This window comes from Centruroides vittatus, unplaced genomic scaffold, assembly GCF_030686945.1.
Source record: "Centruroides vittatus isolate TY-2023 unplaced genomic scaffold, ASM3068694v2 scaffold_907, whole genome shotgun sequence".
In the NCBI taxonomy this organism is placed as follows: domain Eukaryota; kingdom Metazoa; phylum Arthropoda; class Arachnida; order Scorpiones; family Buthidae; genus Centruroides; species Centruroides vittatus.
The window spans coordinates 1,853,840-1,860,214 of record NW_027122720.1 but is presented as its reverse complement, the minus strand read 5'-3'; positions in this window follow the sequence as shown (position 1 = coordinate 1,860,214).

Sequence of the window (6,375 nt, the reverse complement as noted above, 5' to 3'; positions counted from 1 at the left end):
TATATTAGAAAAATTTAATTCTAACAAATATATTTTCACAATTTCTAGTCGATCTTCCTTACACAGCCTTATACAAGGTGCGTAGGAAAGTCCCTTTAACCAGAAAATTCTTGCGAGCAGAGAGAGCTACAGCTATGCAAGTGAGGTAACGGTATAGTAAAGCGACTATCGCCATAGTTGCAAGTACGTAACACCCGGGAAAGTAAAACGGAAATGATGAAAGATATCAATTTCTTCAATTTAAAATGGAAAGTTTAGTTTTCTTTATTAAAATTAACTTCCATTTTTAGCTTCGTGTTTACCTAACAATTTTGAAGTATTCAAATTGGAAGAATTCGCTATCGATCTCGATACATTAGCGCATAACTATCGAATATTCGCATAAGAAATATTTATCGATTGATGTTAATGGTCAATTATTATAAAGTAAAACTTACTTTTCCTGAGAAATTATCGCATTAAAATATCAAAGTAAGGAAAATATTTAACGAATTCAGCTTTTAACTTCGAATTCTTCGTTTCGTGTTTATCAAAAGCATTAAAATTCCACAATTATCATACTTTATTACTTACTTCGTTAACTTAATGATAAAATTTCTGACGTTTTTCGAAATTAAATCAATTTATTTCCCATTAAAACTAGGAATATTTCGCGTATCAGGCCATTTTCTCGATAGACTTCATTGAGATTCGTTGCAAACAGCATCTTCGTGAATTGCGACCTTTAAGATTACTTCCTCACTCGCTAAATATATGAACTATACGCTATATTTTATTAACACTTTCGCTAATTATAAATGGATAATCGGATATATAACGGCTGTCCTGTATGTCTGATCTTTCCTTTCGTACAGTCCTCTAAAGTACTTGGATTTAGTATTATATCCGACTGCAACTGTTATGCAGATAGAGCTGTTTATGGACGAAGACTCGAAAACTTTTTCAGTAAATTCTATAAAGTTTACTTGAATATAATAGAATTACTCTGGTTACTCGCTGTTATAAGATTCACTTTTGATGTTCTGAAAATGGATGTAATATGTCGAGATTGGATAATTCTGTTCGGAGACAAATTCCTTCCACTTAGATACATATTTATGTTATTCTATACACATTCTGCTGTACAGTTTAGTATTTTCAAAAGAAGAAAAATTAATTTCTCGTACAGGATCAGTACTTACACCGGAGAAGTCACTTTGTTGCAGCAAATTGAATTAATATGGATAATAATCTGCAGCGGGCTGGTAATGTTGTCGTTAATATTTTGTGCATTCTTCGAAATGTTTCTTTATCCGGCTCTGAAAATAAATGGCTCTGACGAAGAAGCATTATTTTGTACCATTTTCATTTCGTGGGAAACAATTTTTGCATTAATTGTAATGTATACTATTGCTCTGCAATTAGTTTTTATAGATGTTATACTTTACAACCGACTAAATTACCTATGCAAAATTGTTACTCGCATCACCGAACGTCGTACACACGTAATTGTTATACTGTACGAAGTAATACCGAAACATACGGAAATTTTACATTGTTTTTATCACATGAATGACATTTTCGAAATTTCATTTCCTCTTTTATACAGTTTCGTTATTTACATAACATCCTTTTTTATATATACAGCGATATTTACCGACTTATCGTGGAAATTTTCAATGTTATTAACGTGCGTACTTATTATTTTACTTTTTGTGTTCTTGGCTTATATTCTGTCTCGCTTGATTGCTAAGGTAATGTATAAGGCAAAATATAAATTGTTCTTTATCTCAGATCATTAATTAAATGTACAAAATATTACAGCTTTACGGAAACTTTGAAGGAATCAACGTGTTCTCTTCGGTCGAGTGTTCGTTACGAGACAAGTTGAAAGTGAGAATAAAAAAGTTCCTCCAACTCTTCAGTTATGCATATGATTAATAATTTAAAGTAATAAATCCTTTTTCTGTTTTGCAGATGTTGAATTTCATGAAAAGATTTGGAAGACGTCCAATCGGTTTATCTATTGGAGGATTTTTCTACATTAAGAAGCAATTCGTCATCAGAGTAGGTCTTACTTTAAAACGTTGTCTGCGATTTGTTCAATTATAACACTACTACTTTGTATCTAATTTGAAAATTTATAAATTGTGAATTTTAAATATGTAATATAATTTATTTATAAATGTATACAAAGAGATGTTTAATATTCTTCGTTACAGATATTGAGCGCCTTTTATTCTGCATTATCGGGATTTCTGCAATTAGGAAATAAATCTCCAGGAAAGAATTGTGGCACGAAATTGTCAGCAAATAATACATTGAATTCGATATATGAACATTTATTATTTAAATAAATTTAAAGGCGAAAGAAAGTTATTTTAATTTACAAAGATCCAGACAAATTTATTAACGAAATTTTCTCTTACTCTATTGAACTTTTAAAGTTAATTTTTATGTCAAATAAATATACTAATATACCAATATTGAAAAAAACTGTATGTAGATGGGTGTACAGGAGGTGCTTACAGAAACGTTACGCCTCAATCCTCGAGTAACAGAATGATTTATTGTATTTTTCTCACGTCGTCGCACTGCTTATGTCACTACTTTGTACGGTATATATGTTAGTAAATAAAACAGTGTACAACTATTTAACGATTTTGGTTTGTTGTATTAAAAGTGATAATTTACATAATCTATTATTACTATTCAGTATTTTATATTTGTCAATAATAAAAATTTATTATATAAAGTAAAAGACGATAATTAAATCAATTTTTACAATTCGTTATATCAAAGTTTATATCTGGATAATTAACTTCCAGCTAATTTTAACTGAAGGTTTAATTACTACTGGATTATTCGATAACCTTTTTACATTACATCGATAAAATTTTTATCTTTGGTAAAAAAAATGTCTCGTCGAAAACTTTAAACAACTGCTGTATAAAACATAAAGTTTACAATGTCCTTTTATTCACAAACTGTCATTATGCACTTATTTCCATTACATGAATTGCCCAAAACTTTGGGATGGGTTTCATAAAAAATTGTGAATGCTAATAACGAGTTAAATCGTCATTAAATCCGACCCTACTCGAGCTACGACACACTATCTCACCTCATCGACCTTTAACAATAAATAAGGATGGATTATTAGCATTTACAATTGTTTTTGTATATAAAACCCATCAATACCCTAAAAATTAAGCTCTTTGCTATTTTATAATAGTAAAAATGTAAATATTTTTAAAAAATATATCACAACAGATTCTGCCGGGAAAGTTAAGTAACTCGTTGCTAGAGTTTCTCATTGGTACTACAGTATTATTGTCCGATAACCAAATGACCGAGGCAGTAAGAGCGATACGCTGCCATATATACAGTAGATAAAAGGACGAATACTGGCTGCTGGTCGTGGGTTCGCATCTGATCGATAGTCTGACAGCGTGGAATTTTCCGGGTATTCTTTACGTGTCTAACACGGAAGTAAAGAGTCGTTTCACTTATAATTTCCAGAGGCATCTTCTCCTTGCAGTCTTAATGGACGATTTACCTTATGCCATCGATCCAATTCAATCCAATCCACCATCTGCCATTTGGGCGACACAAATTGGAGTCTATTCAGCATCAAAACAGAAATCTTTAAAGATAAGTCAATTGAGATAAAACTGGCTCAGAATTTACTGCTCGGCCATTTTTAATGGGTCACAGAAACCCATAATATGCATTTAAAAAATAATTTTTGTGCCCGCCGATGAAAAAAATTAACACATTAGAATATTCGATTTTTGCAATTAAAACTTTCAGGCTTACTTTCTCTTTCATTTTAAAAGTAAACAACTTGTTAGTAACTTAATATAAACAAGGTTATAAATAACACCTGGTTGCTAATTTACTGTTTTATTTAAAATTTTACAAAGAGATTTACATTAAAAACTATTCTTTTATGGCATTATGTTATATTTATATCAATTCAATTCCACAAGAAATGTTGAATAAGCCTATATTTTACGCATTTGATTGGATTCAAAATTATTTATTCGTGGTTTTCTCTGGTTTATAATTTTAGAAAAAGTCTTTATTCTGAAAACAGATTCGAATTATACGTTTTTCTAAAATCGACAAGAAAGAAATTGAATAATAGACCGAAATAACAATAAAGCCTTATTGTTAAAATGTATTATTTACGAAGAAAGATTTCGCTCGCAATGATTTGCGTTTATACTTCAATTTTGATTTTATCCTCGCCGTTGATTTTGTCAAAGGCTTCACCCATTCCGAGTAGACATTTTGATTCCGTCGACCACAGAACAGAAGACGAAAGTTATGTCAGTATGTTCCGCGAGAAACGGGATCCACAAGAATCTGGAACATCGCCTAAAGATACTCAGGCATACAACTACATAAGATATTTGTATCGACTCTTGTCTGGTCCCACCACCAAAGCCGATACCAGAAGTATAACACCAGAAAAAGAATTTCCGATGACCGTAACTAATTATCCATCGGCAAGGCTATTAAAGACGGAACGTGACTGGCTGAAACTCGAATTAGAAAGGACGAGAAAGAATAAATTTAAAGAATTACGAGACGTCATCGGAAACCAAAGCGTGGACGAGTTGGTGTCAGTTAAACCCAACATTGGAATAGCTACCGATGCGAATAGATCAAAACTTTCGTCTACTCGAACTTATCGGATTATATATTATTTTTTAATTATCTCTATTATAATAATATGTGCAGCATTCATCCAACTGAGTAGAATGAATTCCCGTCCGTAACCTGATTTATTCGCCAAGTCCAATCAGAAAATCAATCGAATGTAAAGAGAAACCGATGAAACAGTTTCTTCAATGACACAAGATTTAGACGAAGAAGAAATCCAACTTCGATTTTCTTCCTTATTACTGAACATAAACAGAAATTACGAATAATTTTTAATAATCAATAACGATTCATCAACAATTTCGACAAAACTTATTCTGAAGACTTATACAAGTATTGCAAAAGTGTTTATGAGAATATTCTCCTCCTCAACTCGATATTATGGAAATCCGAATTATCTGTATTGATTGCTTTCACTCCTTCCTTTACCACAATGACGCTTCTGGATTGAGTTTTCATTTATCTATCTTGAATGTTTTGAAAAGTGCGGTTTGTTCTATGTCACACCGTATTGCAGTAGGACATAACTATTATTAAGTTTATTAAGTCTGCTCTCACTGGAAATAGGACTACACCACAATGGTATCTACCCTGCTTCTTAAGTTATCATCCTGAAAACCCAAGAGCATCGAATGAAAAGTGAGATTCGTCAAAAAATAAAAGAATCACACAAATATTAAAACTGTGCCACCCTCGGGAATGAAAAAAAAAATTGAAAGTTGAATTTCCACGAGATAAATTAGAAAGAGGCAAGACAAAGAAAGCTGAGCTAGTTACAGTTATAATTGTACTAGTATTATCTGAGTTATTAATAAACGTATTTATTCACAAATCAACGAGGTGTTTCCTTGACTCTCACCACCAGTAACGCCTGTTCTTCCTTATAATAGCAAAGTCAGATTAGAATGAATCATTTCTTCAGATAAACAAAAACGTATCAGTTTATGACGTCATAATTCACTTAACTTTTTCGACACGCGCTCTGCCTGTGACGTCATTACTTCATTCCTAGAAACTCCCCCCCTTTCCCCGTTCACTGCCGAGGCACTTTACCATCGCGCTGTATAACCGTTAACACACACAGTTATGTAGAGATGAAGAGGAAGACTTACAAAATATTAAGTTGGTAACAAAATTCTCCTATATTACTATTATACGTAATTGTGACATTGTTTCCACGAAATGTCACCCTCTAGGATACACAATCGATTGAATCAATTTACAGACGCCAACGTTGTAAAATCCCTACAGCGTGCATATAAGGATTCATCAGCACAGTTCCTATTGCGTATAATTCTAGTCTATAGGAATAACACGGATTGAATTGGATCGATGGCATAAGGTAAATCGTCCATTAAGACTGCAAGGAGAAGATGCCTCTGGAAATTATAAGTGAAACGACTCTTTACTTCCGTGTTAGACACGTAAAGAATACCCGGAAAATTCCACGCTGTCAGACTATCGATCAGAAGCGAACCCACGACCAGCAGCCAGTATTCGGTCCTTTTATCTACTGTAATATGGCAGCGTATCGCTCTTACTGCCTCGGTCATTTGGTTATCGGACAATAATACTGTAGTACCAATGAGAAACTCTAGCAACGAGTTACTTAACTTTCCCGGCAGAATCTGTTGTGATATATTTTTTAAAAATATTTACATTTTTACTATTATAAAATAGCAAAGAGCTTAATTTTTAGGGTATTGATGGGTTTTATATACAAAA